This window comes from Podarcis erhardii, assembly GCF_964252035.2.
Source record: "Podarcis erhardii genome assembly, chromosome: 8".
NCBI classification, from domain to species: domain Eukaryota; kingdom Metazoa; phylum Chordata; class Lepidosauria; order Squamata; family Lacertidae; genus Podarcis; species Podarcis erhardii.
The window spans coordinates 61,662,936-61,681,132 of NC_138499.1; the positions used below are offsets into that span (position 1 = coordinate 61,662,936).

General features: G+C 42.0%; 2 long non-coding RNA genes across 4 annotated transcripts in view; one reads left to right on the forward strand and one right to left on the reverse strand.

Moving 5' to 3' along the window:
* The window catches only part of LOC309348387, a 48,718-nt gene that overhangs the window by 4,596 nt on the left and 25,925 nt on the right, over positions 1-18,197 (forward strand). Inside the window, exon 2 of the long non-coding RNA XR_014159380.1 lies at positions 7,143-7,232. This is a non-coding gene — a long non-coding RNA (uncharacterized lncRNA). The remainder of the gene's footprint in view (positions 1-7,142; positions 7,233-18,197) is intronic.
* LOC309348364 overlaps positions 14,718-18,197 on the reverse strand; it is a 39,381-nt gene continuing 35,901 nt past the window's right edge. For all 3 annotated transcript variants that reach the window (XR_014159352.1, XR_014159353.1, XR_014159354.1), the window contains one exon: positions 14,718-17,767. This is a non-coding gene — a long non-coding RNA (uncharacterized lncRNA). The remainder of the gene's footprint in view (positions 17,768-18,197) is intronic.

Consider the following 18,197-nt stretch of genomic DNA (forward strand, 5'->3'; position numbering starts at 1 on the left):
AATTAAGTCGAGCTGAAAGTTCCTGAAACGGAATAGGTTGCTGTTCTGATTTCTGTCACCCCTAGGAATACTTTCTAGTGAACCTGAAATAGTTTCAAGAGCATCCAGGTGGAGAGCCACAACATGTCAATGATATGCGAGCTATTTGTTTTACTTTGGGCTCCCACAGCAGTGGTAGCATCACTTTATACAGGCTTAATTTATCTCTTCCCCACTCCTACCTCTAAGCTAAGTAACAAATGGTGTACAAAGTAAGGCTCTATATGGAGAAATTGGATAAAGAGAAGTTTTTCCTCCTTCTCGCATGACACGAGATCTCGGGGACATCCAGTGAAGCAGAATGGTGGAGGATAAACAGGGCAGACAAAGGGAAATTGCTTTTCATAAAGCACATAGTTGAATTATAGGATTTGCTGCCATGAGAGGCAGGGATGACCGCCATCTTGGATGGCTTTAAAAGACATTTGTAGAGGACAAGGCTATCAGTGGCTACTAACCTTGATGGTTATGTTTTGCTGTTGATGGCAGTATGTTTCTGAATACCAGTTGTTGGGAATCAGAAGTGGTGGTGGTGGGGAGTGCTGTTGCACCCAGGTCCTGCTTGCAGGCTTCCCACAGGCATCTGCAGGATCAGGCCACTGTGAGAACAGGATGCCACTGGCCTGATCCTGCAGACTCATCTTATGTCCTTACGGCTAAAATGTTTTTTCCTCGTCAAGTGTGCAACCCTTTGCTCACTTATTATTTGTTATGCGGCCTAGGACCGAGGTATCTAGGACCGCCTCTCCTGGTATGCCCCATGAAGGACCTTAAGGTCCACAAATAACAACACTTTGGAGGTCCCAAGACGCAAGAAGGTTAGACTGGGTTCAACTAGGGCCAGGGCCTTTTCAGCACTGGTCCCGACGTGGTGGAATGCTCTGTCACAAAAAACTAGGGCCCTGCGGGATTTGACATCTTTCCGCAGGGCCTGCAAGATAGAGCTGTTCCCACCTGGCCTTTGGTTTGGACTCAGTCTGACCCTTATGTTTCCCTTCCCTTATGGTCTTGAATTATCAGCTACTTTAAAATGAGGCTACATTTTAAATTGCATTTTAACCTATATTTTAAATTGCCCCTCCTCTTTCCCCCCTATTATGTTTTTACTGTGATTTTATTGGTGTTAGCCGTCCTGAGCCCCGCTCTGGCCGGGGAGGGCAGGGTATAAATAAAATTATTGATTGATTGATTGATTGATTGGGCTTATTACCTACCCTTCATCATAAAGGCCCTGGGCAGATTACAACAAAACAGTGGTACAGTTGAGAATCAAATAAAAAAAGCCACAAAACAACACAAAAATTTCTATTTAAAACGGAGAATAAAGGTAGAGCCTAAAACATATCTCAGCAGCTAAAAGCAAGGGAGAGGAGTAAGTAAGTCCCATGGAACGCAGTGGAATTTACTTTCAGTCAATTCGCATAGAAATGGGCTGTTAGTGTTAATGCTCTACCCATCCAATTTCACAACTGGTTCCTATTATGTTAACAGTCTTTGCAAATCTCAGGATGGGAAGCATCAGTAGCAGGGGAACTTAAAGGACGTGTTAAATTCTGCAGGAGCAAGAAACACTGTGAATAACAGGTCATTCTCTGTGAGTTGGGCTGAAATGGAGACGGCAAGAAATTGGGCAGCTGCACAAAGTTTTCTTTCTTTCTTTCTTTCTTTCTTTCTTTCTTTCTTTCTTTCTTTCTTTCTTATTTAAAATATGCTATGCCACCTCTGAACAGACTTGTGTGGCTAGCAAATCAATAATTTAGAAAACTCAGTAAAAACAAGTGAAATCCCCCAAACTCACTGTGCATTGGGCCCAGTCAGGAAGGGGGATCACTGTGGGCCTCTTTTCCAAATACCCCCCAACCTGTAGCCAGCAAGATATTCAAGACGCCCAATTCCTAGCTGGTGGAGATTCTGCATGACTCTATAACAGTATTCTGCCATTTATGCCTTAACTTTGTACTATTTTATTATCCTTGCTGAAAGCAATAAAAGCACTATCTGATTCAGACAGAAATTTCTCCACCAAACAAAGCAAAAAGAAAGGAAAAAGGACAGCCCGCTCAGCTGTTTCCGAGGTGCAAGAGCTCTAAAGGGAGCCAAGTCAGACTAGGTTGGCCATTAAAATGGCCAAACTAAACAAGCCACAATTAGAGAAACTGCTTCCAGATAGTCTCCCTCGGATTGCCCTGGTTGTGGAGTTAAGAATCTGAAGGGCTGAGTCATCATAATTGTCTCTTGTTTAACCTGGCCAGTTATAAACACTGGGTTGTATCCTGTGCTGTGCCAACAAGGTTCCACTGGAGCAACAGGGCTTCAGTTTCCTCTCCTCCCTCTACACACTCTCAAGGGGTGCTCCAGAAGATCCCCAAACTAGTGAAACTGGCTTTGAACTGCACCCAGGGCAGCTGGAGGAGACAGCAGAGGGAGAGGAAGTTACATCGCATGTGCAGAAGTTATTTGCGCCAATAGAACTAAAGGCAGAAACAATCATATTTCTCTACGGAAGTTGAGGGGCCAGCACTGTGAAGGCCCTGTCCTATGTAACTGTGGTGGTTGCCTAAAGGGCCACAATAAATATGATAATGTGAACCCCTATAAATCCTTCAGTGTGCTTCTAATAGAGAAGTTATGGTAACTTGTTGCTTTATGAAACTGAAGATTTTGCAAGTTGCTGCCCCCCATTGGGGCAGAAGTACAGCTAACATGTGAATCACAAAGATACAGCTCATAAGCTAGAACATGAATTGATACATGGTGCAAATGGCTACGCGTAACATAGGTTCCCAACATGCATACTAACACAATGTAACAGAAATTAGAAGTTTAACAGAAAGCGCTGGGAATCAGAGCTGAATCAGCAGAAATTGCTAACGCTTATTGCGCATTTGTATTATACATGAAATGAGGTAATGATGTACATGATTGGTGAAAATTGAAATCCTTTGTTTGAAATGTATAAATACCACCACCTTGGGCGGGGTTGCAGTTTTGCGAAACAATTCGACTGTAACCTACTGCCTAGCAATAAACAACAATAGACTCCTAACTCCTCTTGTCTCTGAGTTTTATTGGCGTAAACTGAGAAGATAAGTCATTTTTCTCTCATAACATAAGCACCCTCCTGCAAGCCACACCTTGTAGCAGCTCCGCAAATCCCCCCCATATGCAACCAAGTTTTGAATTTTGTCTTTCTGAAGCTGGGGGTTTCTGAGGGTTGTGATATATATAAAATGTGTAATATCACCCCTATGGTATATGAAGCCAGAGCCCATTTCCAGGTATGTGAAGAAACCAGCCTAAATGCAATATGCAAGAAGCTGTGGGTTACTGAAATCATGGGGTCCTAGCCAATGTTAATCCTACTCAGAGTAAACCCATTAAAATTAGTGGACATGACTAACTTAGGTTTATTAATTGCCATGAGTCTGTTCTAGATACCATTTAGCTGGATACAACCCACGGGCTGTTAATCCTGCTGTTAATTTGGTCCAGTTTAATTACCTGAGCAGTCTTAGTCTACTTAGATCACCTTGCATCAGGCCAGGGAGATGGAAATTGTTCATTTCCCTGGAGCAGCTATGTTTGCAAACAATTTGCTTTCTGCGAGAGAACCTCAACATTTCATTTGTCATGCTTCCAGTAAATATGACAGAGTTGCCAGACCTGCGTATGTAAATCCTAGCAAAGCTGTATTTCCAAATTGAGTGTTTTCAAAGGTGTGTGTGTGTGGGGGGGTGAGTAGGTGGGTGGAAACTGAAAGCACTTTTTAAAAACCTTGTTAACATGGCTCTTATTTAATTCCTTTTTGCAGCAGCGTGTATCTTGTAGACATTTGTATGACAGGATGTAATTAATGTTTTGTGGAATTAAATGATCTTTTTGGGGGGTGGGGGGTGGGGACAGGGAATAGGTTATACATAGGTTTTCAGTTAAATAACAATTAGGCCTCATTAGGAGACTTTCCACTTGCTGGTACTTGTTTTAATCTTGGTTCCAGAAGCCATCATTTGTTGTAAGATGAAAAAGCAGATCCTGTGAACATAAGTGCAAATTGGAAAAGGTGTGTGTGTGTGTGTGTGTGTGTGTGTGTGTGTGTGTGTAAAAAGAGGAGAGAGATAATGAGCAGTTCAATGTTCTACAGAGTCCAAGCACATTTATTCCTTGCAATTCCATATGCTCAAGCTGTTCCTATTTACCTTATTCTAGAAATATACTGTCTAGAATAGGTGGTGAGGTGCTCCTTAAAGATGTCATTAATGTGGGCACTCTGGTGCATGCAGCCCAATGTCTGAGCGGTGAGAGATTTTGGGGTTTCGGCACTTAGCCAGGGTTTCCTTGGAATTAAGGTCACTGCAGACTGTGGTGCCTTTCGGATATATGATTTTATTTACATATCTGTGCAACCTGCACATCATTTTATTTATTTAATTTCTCTACTGCCCACCACCCGAGGATCGCAGGGCGGTTTACAATATAAAAACACAAAAATGCGTAACATAATGACGAAAACAATAACCCACCCCACAGTTTAAAAGGCTGTAGATTGATTAATTAGCCAAAAACCTGGGGAGAAAAGGAATGTATTTGCCTACCGTAAGATTGCCATAGAGGTGCCAACTTGCGAGGGAGACGGGGGGAGGGGGGAGTTGTACAAGCAATGCATGCGATGCCAGGACATTGGGAGGAGCCAGGGGTTGAACCCTGTGAGAGCATGGCTTCGGTGGTTAACGAGAGGCCTTTTCTTGCAAAAATGAGCTCTGTATATGCCCTGGTGCTCCTGAAGAAAGTTGTCCCAGCTGTTAGAGCATTATGAAAACAATAATCAGAGGCAATATTCCAGATTGCAGGTTTGCCTTTTCTGGTTTCGTTCTAGTACATTTAGATTTCAAAGATAAACATGGTAAAACGAGCTGCAGCTGTCTGGAGTGTGTATGTAACACCCATCCTATGGGCTTCTAGGGAACTGTACTCTTTTAAACGGGGAGGTATATTCTGGTAATCAGAGACATCTTGGTACAGTACCTTTGATATATGTTACATACAATATAGGCTCTCCGGGTGTTGTGTGAGAGGCCACTGCAAAATTCCCTGGATTTAACAAAAGCCAAAGTAAGCTCTGTGTGCAGCACAGCAGCTGGGGAAATGCCTGGATCAGTTCCCAGCACCGGGGAAGCGGTGCAAATTATGCCTTTGTGCCAGTAGCAGGATTCTCTTTACACAGGATCCTATGAGCTGGTGTTGTTGAAAAGTAGCTCACAGGATTAAGTCTTAAGGTACAGCCACAGCTTCACTTTTCAGGGGAAAGGAACCTCTTTTCCTTTCCAAGGCACCATTCCTAACTCTGACGACTCAAGGATTAGCAGGAGAAAGAAAGCAGATTGCATAATGACATACATGCTGAGTCACCAGAATGCTATTACATTTTGGAAACAGGACCGGCCAGGCCAGTTTTTAAAGTGCAAATATGCTTATTTCTCTAAACAAGAGGACCGAGCAAAACATAATATCCATGCCTTTCTTTTGTGGTATCTGTTTGTTTTGCTCTGTCCTCTTGCATATATATTTTTTTCATAACTCCAAATGTGAAGCTGAGCTTCCAGGACCACCTAACTAGAGACTGAAATATGTGCCTTAAGTGCTTTTGGCCAAGATTTCAGAAAAAACTGGTAATAAATAACTTGGAGCTGGTGTAGCTAACAAATTTGCTCAGTGTCCTTGTAATTTTGTGTGTGTGTTACCTCTGGCACGGTGGTCCTGTGGTTGCATATTAGTTACAGCAATAAGCCTTTCTTTTGTTTTTCTCTCCCCATACACATTTGACCATTTCCTTTCGCAGAACAGGCCACACTCTTCAGTGTCCACAGGTGCTGTTCAGCAAACCATTACATCCTCTTTTCAATTTTGAAAAGCCAACATTTCTGGTTCAGCATACAAAATAGGCCATATTTAATTACTTTTTCAGTGTTCATACTGAGTTATATTTCAAATGTACTATGTGTATACACAAACACACACACACGCTGCCACTTTATATTTCTCTGGAGTATTTTGTTTGCTTGAATTCAGGATTTATTTTCCCATTCTGCTTATGTAAATTGTTTGTGCATCTGTGCATTCTGAATTCATTTTATTATCATATTCGAGTCATCTTTGTTTATTTGCTTCATGACAGGAGGAGTAAAATATTAAAGACCTATGCTGAAAACAACTGGTTTATCGTACTCCTGCACTTCTAGAGCAGATAAACCAATTATCAGAGCAGTCGCATGGGGCGGTATTTTTGCTAGGCTACACTATTTCAGACTATAGTTGAAGGCCTGCACATTTGAATGCTCTTCCCTGCCTATAATAAAGAACCTTCCTTGGGGAAGGTTGTAGGTGTCTCTCTCAGGGCCGGCTCTACCATTAGACTACGAGGTGGCTACCTCAAATGGCAGCTTCTAATGGCCCAGCCAAGAGCAGCAGCAACCTACTAACTCCTCCAGAACCCACTAAAGTAGTATGCTGCCTTCAGGTGCACTGTAGGCTGATGTTCCTACAGTGATTCAACTGACTGTACTTTTGACTTTTGTATTTTTTGGGGTGGAGGGGCACCTTGTCCTTTGCCTGTATGTGTATAGATATTGTGTATATAAGGGGCCATCAAATTTTCTAGGTCCATGGGCACATAGAGCTGAAAGAAGAAATGGAGAAGATGACCATTCTTTCTGCTGCCTCCTTCAACTCTACTTTTCAAGGGATGAAAGAATCATAGAATTGTATAGTTGGAGGGAACCACAAGGATCTTTTAGTCCAACCCCCTGCAATGCAGGAATCTTTCACCCAAGGTGGGGCTTGAACCCACAACACTGAGATTAGGAATCTCATGCTCTACTGACTGAACTGTCCCTCAGAGTAAGTACCATCACCAGTTCATGACCAAGAGGGCAGTGAGTGGTTGGGCTCATAGGCTTCTTGAGTGCTAGGAGAAGACTTCAATAGTGGCATGGAACTCATGGTACCCCTGCTGTATATCGGTGTGTGTTGGGGAAACCAAGGGGACACTAATCTTCCACTCCTATGCCTGTCACTTGAGACAAATGTCTCATTCCACTTCATTATAGGCTCAGCCCTGCTATTCAGAAGGGAGACTGGTATTGAAGCAGCATTCATCAGTGACAGCCCAGGTCTTGACCATCACTGGAATGAGGAAGGTAAAAAATGTTCTTTAAAGTTGGGAAAGAGCCTGCAAACGCAAAGTTCACAAGACATTGCCAAGTGAATAACCAATTTATTTATTTTTTTTAAAGAGAGTGTTTCAGTACAGCCCATTTTAGCCTTTAAAAACAAATCTTTACACTTTTGTTCAACCAACTGCTGCTACTTGTGTGTCAGGCAAGGTTCACCTCATTTGCAGATGACGTGGATGGGCTTGGCAGCAAGCCAGGACAGAAGTTGCCTCAACATTGTTATCACCATTAAAATGTCCAGAATAAAGTTCAAGTAGGTTTAGCTTGGAGAGCTGATTTCTAGTAACTTTGCAACAAATCTTTTTTATCCTCTTGATTAACAGTCTGTACTCCTCACCCTGCAAAGCAGCCTTTTCCATTTGCCCAAATTTGTTACAGGCACCCTATAGATCTGCTCCAAATTTTGACATTTGAACCATTTCTTAAAAGTGGCTTATGGGATCATTTGAATAAGAGGAATGAAATTACAAAGGATTAAAAAACACCCCCCCCAAAAAACGGCACAGCTCTGCTGGATTGCAGGCAGCACAAAAGGATTTCAAAGTCCCCTCTGCATTTTCTCACCTCATTTCTAATTATCTGACACTCAAACACCAGAAAATCTTCAAATAATTACAAGAGGTCTACAGAAATGTAGAAAGAGGCCAGAGGAGAATGGGCCCAATCCTTTAATAGGAACCTGAATTCTTACAGTGGCTGAAAAAATGCCCTTGGGAAGGCTACAAGCAGAACCTTAGGGCAACAGTGCTTTCCCCACTTGTGGCATCCCATTAACTGGTATTCAGAAGCTTTCTGTCTGTAACACTACAAGTAGAAAAAGAACTAATAGCCATTGATAGCTTTATCCTCCAGGACTTTGTCTAAGCTCCTTTTATAGCCGTCAAAGCTGGTGGCCATTACTATTTGTGGTTGCGAATTCCATAGTGTTATGTGAATAAATACTTCCGTTTGTCTGTCCTGAAACTTCCAACATTCAGTATCATTGGATGGTCTCAGGTCCTAGTATTATGAGAAAGGAAGAAAAACTTCTCTGTATCCACTTTTTCCATGCTTGAATGATTCTGAACAAGAAAGAGACCTTTGCATCCGCAGAGATGCTCGGGATGGGGAGGGGAATAATTATCTTATAGTCCAGATCATGACCATGCCACCATCTTAGATCTGAAAGAGACTTTGATTGATCAACATGTTTTATTAACAGTGGGATATTAATTAAATCAGATTTTAATGGGCTGTTGCGGTTGTGAAAGGACATTCAATGTTCATGATGTGACCTTTGAAAACAGAAAACAAAACAAAACCCTAAGTGCATTTCTTGATTCAGCCCTGTTCCAGAGTTAGGTGCATGTTGCATCAGTGTATAGAAATGGGTGCCCCAAATGGCTCCCTCCAGCCAGAGACATATACATGTCTCTGTATGTATAGGAGTTTTCTGCATACGATCACAACTCCAGGACATGCTATAAAGATGGATGGAAAATGTTCTCTTACTCTGTTGTACATGAATATTTCGCTTCCATTCCTGGTTGTCCTTAACACCTTGTCATTTTGCCCAAACCATCATTTCACTTAGTTTCTCACCAAGCTTTTTAATATCTTTGTTCTTTTACTTCTTCCCATATCTTGTGGGTTTGTTTGTTTGTTTTGTTTTGTTTTGATTCTCAGTCTGCTGCCTTCCAGCATCCTGAAACCAATTCAGAAGCAAGACGGAGCTCTACAGCTTCTATATATCATACGCTAAATTAAGAAAGGCCAAGACCTTCAAAAGCACATTATGGTGCTTGCATATTCTCTCTTTAAAATATATACTCTGAGAAGTTCCTAATTGCTAATTTAAACAGTAGCACTCTCTTTTTTTGTCAGTCTTTTTGCTTCTCCCACGCTCTTTAAATAATTAAATGGCTAATTCCTCTTCTCTCCATCCGCGCACAAAAGGAAAGAAAGAAAGGAAACTTTTTACTATTTATGTTACAAATGTCTTTGGCTGCCAAACAGTTTGCTATTAGGAAAGCACAGAGGGTTTTGCTGATAAAAGCCAGGAATTTCACAGTTCCATCTCACACTTCAGGTTGATAATAATTGGTTTTAATTTGCACCTTTTTATTTCTGTTTGTTGGCACAGCAGTCCCAGCTAAGGTCAGGGTGTCAAGCTAGACTTAAGCAATAACTGTCTCTTTGTTTTTGTGAATTCTTTACTGGAACCACCCAAGAATGAATGAGAATGCATGTTGCATTATTCACTGGGAAGGCTCTTCACCGTGAATGGACGCAACATTGAAAAATAAGCTGAGTGGTATTGATATACTGCACCCATTCCGAAACTGTGTGTCATAATCCATCCTCACAAAAGCAAGCGCTTCCTAGTTTGATGAAAGAACCTATTTCAGTGGTAAACGCTTTCCTGCAGAAGATCCCAAATTCAGTCCCTGGTAATTCCAGGAATGGGGAACCTGAGGCCCTCCATGTTAAGTACGGCAATTTAATTTACTGAAACTGAGAATGCTTACATGCATTACTCTGTGTTTAATTCTGGATTTTTCTCCAGTAACTCTGATGTGATTGGTTAAATTTGGTCACATGGGAGGTATCCTATTCCATTTGTTTCAAGGTTTAAGGAAGAAGCTGTAATCTTCAACTAAGAAAAAATAAGCCCATGCTTGGATAAGGATGTGAATGCAGATACTTTGCATATATTCTTCTTTAGTCATGTTATGCAAGGAAAGGTTTTTTGAATGTTTTAACAAGTGTTTGGACATTGTTTTAATTTCAAGAAGAGTCAGTATTGCACAGGGTGTTGGCTTCCTAGCTGCAATTTAGCTACCCTGCTAATACTTCAGAGGTTGTTGGATTACAGTTCCCATCATACCTGACTGTGGCCATGTTATCTGGGACTGATGGGAGTTGGAGTCCAACTATATCCTGAGAGCCACACATTCCCCAACCCTGAGTTAAAAGAATCAGGAAGGAGGTGATGAGGGGAAGCTGCTGGAGGTTATAATAGACAATACTGGGCTAAGTGGACAACAAATAGTCTAGCCTCAAATAAGGCACCTCTCAATTTAGCACAAGGGATCCAGGGAGGTATAAATGGTTTTCTCCCCCCGCCCTGCCCCACCCCTCATGGAAACTGTGTGAACCAGGCTGCTTCCAATCAGTCTTCAGCAGGGGATAGGATGTTCCTGTATCTGGTGTGAGGACTGGATCATTCACTTGCTTCCAATCCAGATATATATCACAGTAGAGACCCACACAAAACAGTTGGCTCCTCTGTCTGAGGGCAGGTAGTGCATCATTCTGCACACTCTGAGCCTTCAAATGTGCATCTCATGTTAATACAGTGGTACCTCGGGTTACATACGCTTCAGGTTACAGACTCCGCTAACCCAGAAATAGTACCTCTGGTTAAGAACTTTGCTTCAGGATGAGAACAGAAATTGTGCTCCGGCGGTGTGGCAGCAGCGGGAGGCCCCATTAGCTAAAGTGGTACCTCAGGTTAAGAACAATTTCAGGTTAAGAACAGACCTCCGGAACGAATTAAGTACTTAACCCGAGGTACCACTGTATAGGGAAAAGGGTGCATCAGAAGTCTGGGAAACACTTGACATTTCATGACAAACAGTGTTTTCAGGGAATCATATAAGAGTTTGGCAGAACTGTTAAGGCAATGTTGAGCCTGAGGGATTTTTTATTTGCTCTACATAGCCATTTGCTGGATCGAGGTTCACAGTGAACCACTTTGAATGAATGCTTCATCTGCTGACATTCCAATTCACACTGACCCACTTTTTTATTTTCACACAGACACAAACTATAGGTGTGTATGTTAGTCCGAAGGCATGCATTCTGAAATACCTGCTGGTCATTTTTTCATTGAATCAAGACTAACCAATGTTATGTTTATTGATTGCCTTCCAGTTCCTAAGTCCTTGTACGAAGGGCATTTTGCAAATGCAAATGTGATTGATGGACAGAGACATTTATATTCATGAAAGCTAAGCAGGTTAAGGTTATTGTACACTCTGATGTTGTCAATAATAATCAGGAAGAGGAGGGATTAATCAGAAAAAGTGTAAATGAACGAAGCCCTTAATCTGATTGTCTCACTTCAGTTCCACTAAGCAGACAATAAGGAGAAAAAGTTTTGTCCACAGGCAGAAGTAATCTTCTAATTGTTAATTTTACATTTCTTGCCAGAGTAACTCTGCATACAAGGCAGAAACCCTTGTTTGGTCACTGATAATAGGCATCATTTCCTCAGTTCAATTTTTATTAATTACAAAACACTATCAGGAAGAAATGAAAACAAATTGAATTTGCTTTTGTTACCTATTTATCACCCAGACGCTTTTCAGGGGACACTGTAGGTTCTCTTGGTGGCTTCATCCTGGCAACAGTCCTTTTATTTTTCCCAGGAAAGCCCACCACATGATTCAACAGCCTTCTGAAATTAGCTCAGGGGAAGTTAAAAAAAGAAAATGACACCCGTGAATTAATTTTATTTCATAGATGGTTTTATAAAATTTATATATGGAAACAAAAACAAATGTGAGTAATGAAATCAATGTGCTTCTGATGCATGGAGCAGTGAAACAAGCAAGGTCTCTAATAATGAAAATGAAAGTAAATGTGAAACACCCTCCTCCCCCACTTCCATATCCTAATGGTGCAGAAAAGTCATAGTTAGTCAGTGGTGGGGCAAGTGAATTCCACATGTAATCAGAGTCACCTTCTTTACTGTTGTTTCATATGTTCCAGAGTATGTAGTTCCTATGCCCTCCTAGCCAATGTTGTCCACATTGGCTAGCCATGATGGGAGTTGGAGTCCAACAACATCTGGAAGCTCACAGGTTCACCATCCCTATTCTAGAGCCAGACACATCTAGATTATTTTGCCCACCTGGCCAGTAGCATCTCTATGACTGGCAAGGGCTCTCTAGAAGAGAGCAGTGGTGGATTTATTGTCCGCAGAACCCTGCATACAACCTTTATTTTGGGGTCCTATTCATTCACCTAAATAAATGCACCTGTGTCCAAAAATATGACAGAGTGAAATGCATAAGAATGGTTTAGTTAACAACATGGCTTGACTTTTTTAAACATGGCTTATATTATTATTGTTTCTGGCTGGAACCTCCCACCACTCCTCATCGTCCAGCCTGGCCCTGTCACTATGTGGACAAAATATTTCTTCTACGAAGGCACCCTAAATGCTCAACCTGGGATCACCGAATGACAAGGATGGCTCTGCACATCAGGTTGAGCAGCTGAGTTGCCAACTGACCATAAAGAACCCAAACTACAGCCTGTGGATTAAGCTGTTGTTTGAAGCACTGGAGCAAGCTCCGACAAAGAATCTGGCAACCCCATTGAACAGTTACTCCACTACAAATGGAAGTTCTTCCACAGAGAAGAGGTGGAGCATCTGAGGTGCAGCAACAGCCTCTGTGGCTTTGTCTGCCTGAGCTCTTCTGAAGCTGCAGTCATTCTGAACTGTTACATGCCATTAAGGCCCATGTGAATTTCTAGCCCCGCTTCTGAGGAACAGTTTGCTCTAGTCTGGAAGGTGCTGCGTTAGCATTCCCAGGTGCCCTGCCTCATTTCAAGAGGAGCTTGGGGGTAAAAGGAAGGAAGAAGAAAAGGCAGGGAGCTTGGGGGAATAGAGGCTCTTGGCTTTCTTCAAACTCTGGTTCAGATCGGGTTAATTGTTTGTTAAATGAACAATGATACCCCAACCACTTAATTCATTGTTTAAAATTTGTTAACAAAGGAAATTTAACGATATCTTAATTGGGAAGGATTTCTAATTTGCATCAAGGGCATGTTAGACAAACAAGACACAATTCTCCCTTTTGTTTCCCAGCACTGCGGCAAGAAAGATTACATGATATGACACAACATGTTCCACATTTGCCATTTATCATTCTATAGTCTTTACACACTCGTGCTGTATAATTAGTGCCTTGGCTAATTTTACCTGTGTTGTTGTTTGCCCTGTAATTTAGAGAGAATAGGCTGCGCTGACGCTTTGTGATTTAGGCTGGGGCAATCAGCTGGCATTTTGCCACAGGCCTGCTGCTGATATCATGTGACTGCGATGAAGTACATATGCTGCAAAAACGCAGGGAGGCTTTAAGGGCCTTGATTTAGTGAATTACACTGTGCAAGTTGAGTAGCTCCCCTCAGTTTCCTTTTTCCCCCTTTCGCTTTTCACTTCTTTTTTACTAATAAGTGAGAATCTAACCCTCTCAGGCTCAGGCCTATCTCAAAAGCCATTGTACGTCACTGGAATAAAACCCTCACATTATCTATTACTTAATTATTTAAAAGCATCTACTCTGTTTTCATAAATTATCTATGTGTCACAGGCATTGGCATACAAGCATGTCAGGAAGGGGGAGAGAGGGGTGGCTGCAAAATGTCACCAGTCTCTCAAGGGACTCTGTGTGCGCACATGCTAAGAGACCATAATTTAAATCATATATATATATTTTTAAAGCCATTCAGCATTGCAAAGCACAGCCCCAAGCACTGGAAGTTTTCTCCTAGACATCCCACTGACTGAGTTGATACCAGACGTGGAGCACATAGCCCAGGCACCTCATAAAACAGAACTTATTGGGTAATACTGGCAAGAACAGCCTTACTGTGAAGGAACATAGAATCATAGAATTGTAGAGTTGGAAGGGACCACGAAGGTCATCTAGTCCAACCCCCGGCAATGCAGGGCTTGAACCTACAACCCTGAGATTAAGTCTCATGTTCTACCAACTGTGTTATCCTAGCAAACATGAAGCAACAGCTTCAAGCATCAAATACTGAAAGAAAACTCACTAATGTGCCTTCGCTTTCTGGGTGCTTCCAGACAACCTGATTTTTGAGGATTCGTCTAGGTTTGCTTTGCACAGAGGTTAGGCAAGGTTAGCTATTTAATGAGCATTTGTTTGCAGGGAAGCTAGATGACATCATGCCAAACCAAAATGCTTTCCAGAGCATTTCCCCCGTCACTTTTGTTATCACAAAAAGTTCAGTCTTCTTGGTGAAGTGAGTTTGTTGCACAAAACCTCCTATCAACTATAAGCTGAATTTGCAGGGATGTGATTGAATCTCATCCAAAAACAGTGACAGTCCAGAAGTACTCCCTCCCTCTCTCTAGATCCCTCTCCCAAACCCATTTGTGCTCCATTTCAGAGCAGTACTGTGCACTAGTGCTACTTGTGAACCGTCAGGGGAAAACATTTTGACTAAAAGGGTTGGAAGGGCACTTCCTTTAGGCAGGCAAACCCACGTATAGCAACTCAGAGCGGAAGAGAGGTCACTTTACCACAGTGAGCATACAAGCCCACCGGGTACCTGTTATCTATACTGCATGCCCATGCATGCAGTGAAGAAAAGTATACCTCTCTCCTTACCCGTTTCCCTACACATTTATCCCATATGTGGATATGGCCTAGCACTAGTTTTATTAAAATAAAAAAAACCCTGTAGTGCATTATTTTATGAAATGGAAATTTTTGAGGCAATATCTGTCTGCACAATTTGTTCCCTTTCACAGAGACAGAGAAAATTGGTCAGTGCCCATATTGGTAAATAATAGTTAACAACAGTTCATTTCAGTTGGTTAAATGCCTTCCCTTCCTCGGTCTGAGTTCAAGGGTTATAACCTCCTCCCTTTGCTCTCCTTTACAAAGCAGGTCCCAGAGCCTCTCTAGCATTTTCTACTTGTCTCCTCTAGTGTCCTCTTTCTCCTCCCTGGTAGTAGCTTTAAATCTCATGTGGGCTGTCTCAACATTTCATCCTTGGCTCTTTTCCTTCTGTCTGCTCATTTGCTTGCTCTAGGATACCTTTTCACTGCCTAGCCCAAGTAATGATCATGTCACTCATTTAATCTTCGTTCCCAATTCCAAATAGCATCATCAAGCATATAGGGTTCCCTGAGATACATTAGGACTGTCAAGAAGGATTCTTTGCTCTGCTTCTGATGTTACCATTTTCATTCATGGGAATGAGCCCATAAATGATTCCCATGGAGAAAAATGTAATGTTAAACAAACTCTTCCCCTCATGTCTGTTGCCAAGACAGAAAGTATGACTTTGCCTTGTGTTGCCTGTTCTTGGGACATTTACATGGACAATGTTAAATGCCTTCTTGCATATGCCGTTTGGGTGGATATGAGAATGTTTCTCATGCAAGATAAGTCACTCTAAATTTTATCTATTGGTTTTCCATTCAAATTGCAGGTACAAAACTTGTATTGAGCGTTTGGTGTGAAAATTGCACAGGGCCATGGGAAGTTGCCTTATGAAGAGTCAGATATTTGGTTCATCGAGTCCTGTATTGTTTACACTGACCAGAAACAGCTCTCCAAGATTTCAGGCAGGTCTCTCCCCATGCATACCTGGAGATGCCGGGGATTGAACTCCTGAATTTCTGCATGCTGTAGAGGCCCTTCCTCAAATAATAAGCAATAATGACCTTTTATTTATTTGGTACCATCAGCACTTTACAGAGTTTTCTGTGTAAAAGAAAAAAACATAACAATAGCAGACACGTTGCATACCTTCCAACATTTCTCCAATGAAAATAGGGATGTCCTATTCCAGGGGTCAACAACCTTTTCCAGCTGCAGGCCGGTCCACTGTCCCTCGGACCATGTGGTGGGCCGGACTACATTTTGAAGGGGGGGAAAAGAACAAATTCCTATGCCCCACAAATAACCTAGAGATGCATTTTAAATAAAAGGACACATTCTACTCATGTAAAAGCATGCTGATTTCCTGACAGTCCACAGGTCGGATTGAGAAGGCGATTGGGCTGGATCTGGCCCCCAGGCCTTAGGTTGCCTATTCTTGTCCTATTCCATAATAATAATAATTTTATTATTTATACCCCACCCATCTGACTGGCTTGCCCCAGCCACTCTGGGTGGCTTCCAACATATATAAAAACATGACAAAACATTAAAAATAAAAAACGACCCTGAACAGGACTGCTTTCAGATGTTTTCTAGAGGTTGTATAGTTACTTATCTCCTTGGCTTGAGGGTTGTATAACTCCATACCCTCTAACATTTCTCCAATGAAAATAGGGACATTCTAAGGGAAAATGAGACATTCAAGGATCAAATCAGAAACCAGTACAGCTTGTGTAAATCTGGGACTGTCCCTGGAAAATAGGGATACTTGGAGGGTCTGATGTTTCTCTTCTCCCAAGCAATTATGGTGGGTTTAAATTTTAATATAGCCCTGTCCTGGCCCAGATTGGCTCATGGCTCCCAGCTGGTTTAAGACGTGGCACTTACTGGATGAGCTGGGTCACATCCAGAAGAGCAGAGTCACATGTGTTAGAGCAAAGTCAAGACAGGCTATGTCAGATCACAATAGGCAAGGTATGGCACAACAGGCAGGACCAGATCACACCAGACACACCTTGGTATGTCAAGATGCTGAACAGGTGCTGGCTAGAACTCACCCAAGAGACCTGCTGTCTCAGCAGCACACTATGCCTTATGAGGGCTAGGTGGTCTGGACCTGCAGCCTACTCTGATCTCCCTTTAAAGGCCCATTGCCCAGTTCTGCATTTGCACTTTGAACAACATAACAAGCGATTTCCACAGGATCGTTGAACAAGGGGGATCTGCTGTGTGGAGCACTGATGGTTTTTCCTGTGGTGACAGAGCATACCAACTCAGAAGGCATTGTGGAGCAATGCTGGTGGGACAGAAAATAAACAAGAATAAGGACACAACTCTGGAGCAAAAGGGAGCCAAAGGCATGTAGAACATGTGCTGCAATCCAAAAGAGGTGCTTCTTTCCATACATCTGTTCACCAAATGACAGGAATCACTTCAATTTTTGAAATTCCAAAACTTGCATTCAAAACTGAAAGGGAAACAGTTGAAATTAGTGCCCATTTCAAATATTTGCAGGTATTTGCTTCTGGTTGTCTCACATAGTGTTGCCATATTTCAAACTGTTGCCAAAGTTGTTGAGCTTTTTATTCTCTTCCACCCAGACAGTGCTGCAGAGTGCAGTATTCTGGATATTTCTGGGAAAATCCAGACAACCCTATCTTACAAGTGCCCTGCTCTGTTCAAACCAAGTTTCCATGATCGTTCAATGTAGTAAAAGCAAGAACAGAACAGTGTTGTGCTTCTTGAAGCTATATGTAGTCGTATTTTCAGGCCATTGAGCTGTAGCGCAGGTCAGGTTGACCTTCATTGCCGCAGCAACTGTGAAGACATTCCAAGACATCTAGCCAGATACTTCGTTCCAATGGAAGCTGGAACTGAATGAAAGGGAGCAGCGAGTTTACTACCAAAGGACCCAGCCTTCACACTTTTATCAGCTGATGGCTGCTTCTAAATGGAAGCAAGAGGAATTTACCCTTGTAAACTCTTAAGTATCTGCTGCAAGGGAAAATATTGTGCTCTACACACATCCTCACAACTTTTGCCTTCAGAAGAAGAAAAAACTGTTCCTGATGAGGCAGCAAATGTTTTCTATAGGAGAAAGAAAATTATCAGCACTGTTTTGGAGAAAAGCAAGAGTGAAGAAATGCAGAAGAAAAATTGCTGGGGAGATAGTGATAGATAGATGATAGATAGATAGATAGATAGATAGATGATAGATAGATGATAGATAGATGATAGAGATAGAGAGATAGATAGATGATAGATAGATAGATAGATGCCCCCCCGTGTTTTACATGCCAAAAAGGACTGACTGTAAATTGTATTTCTGAGATTCATCCCAGAGCCACTTTAAAAGCAGCCCACAGCCTCATCAGGGAGACAGTAAACGCTAAGTCATAATTACCTCATAAAAGCAGGGAGCCTGTGTTTTCTGAATACACCAAATTTGGTGTCATCTCACTGAAATAAAGTCTGTTAAATCTATTATGTGCTACCCTGGTTTGTTTAAACCCAATTA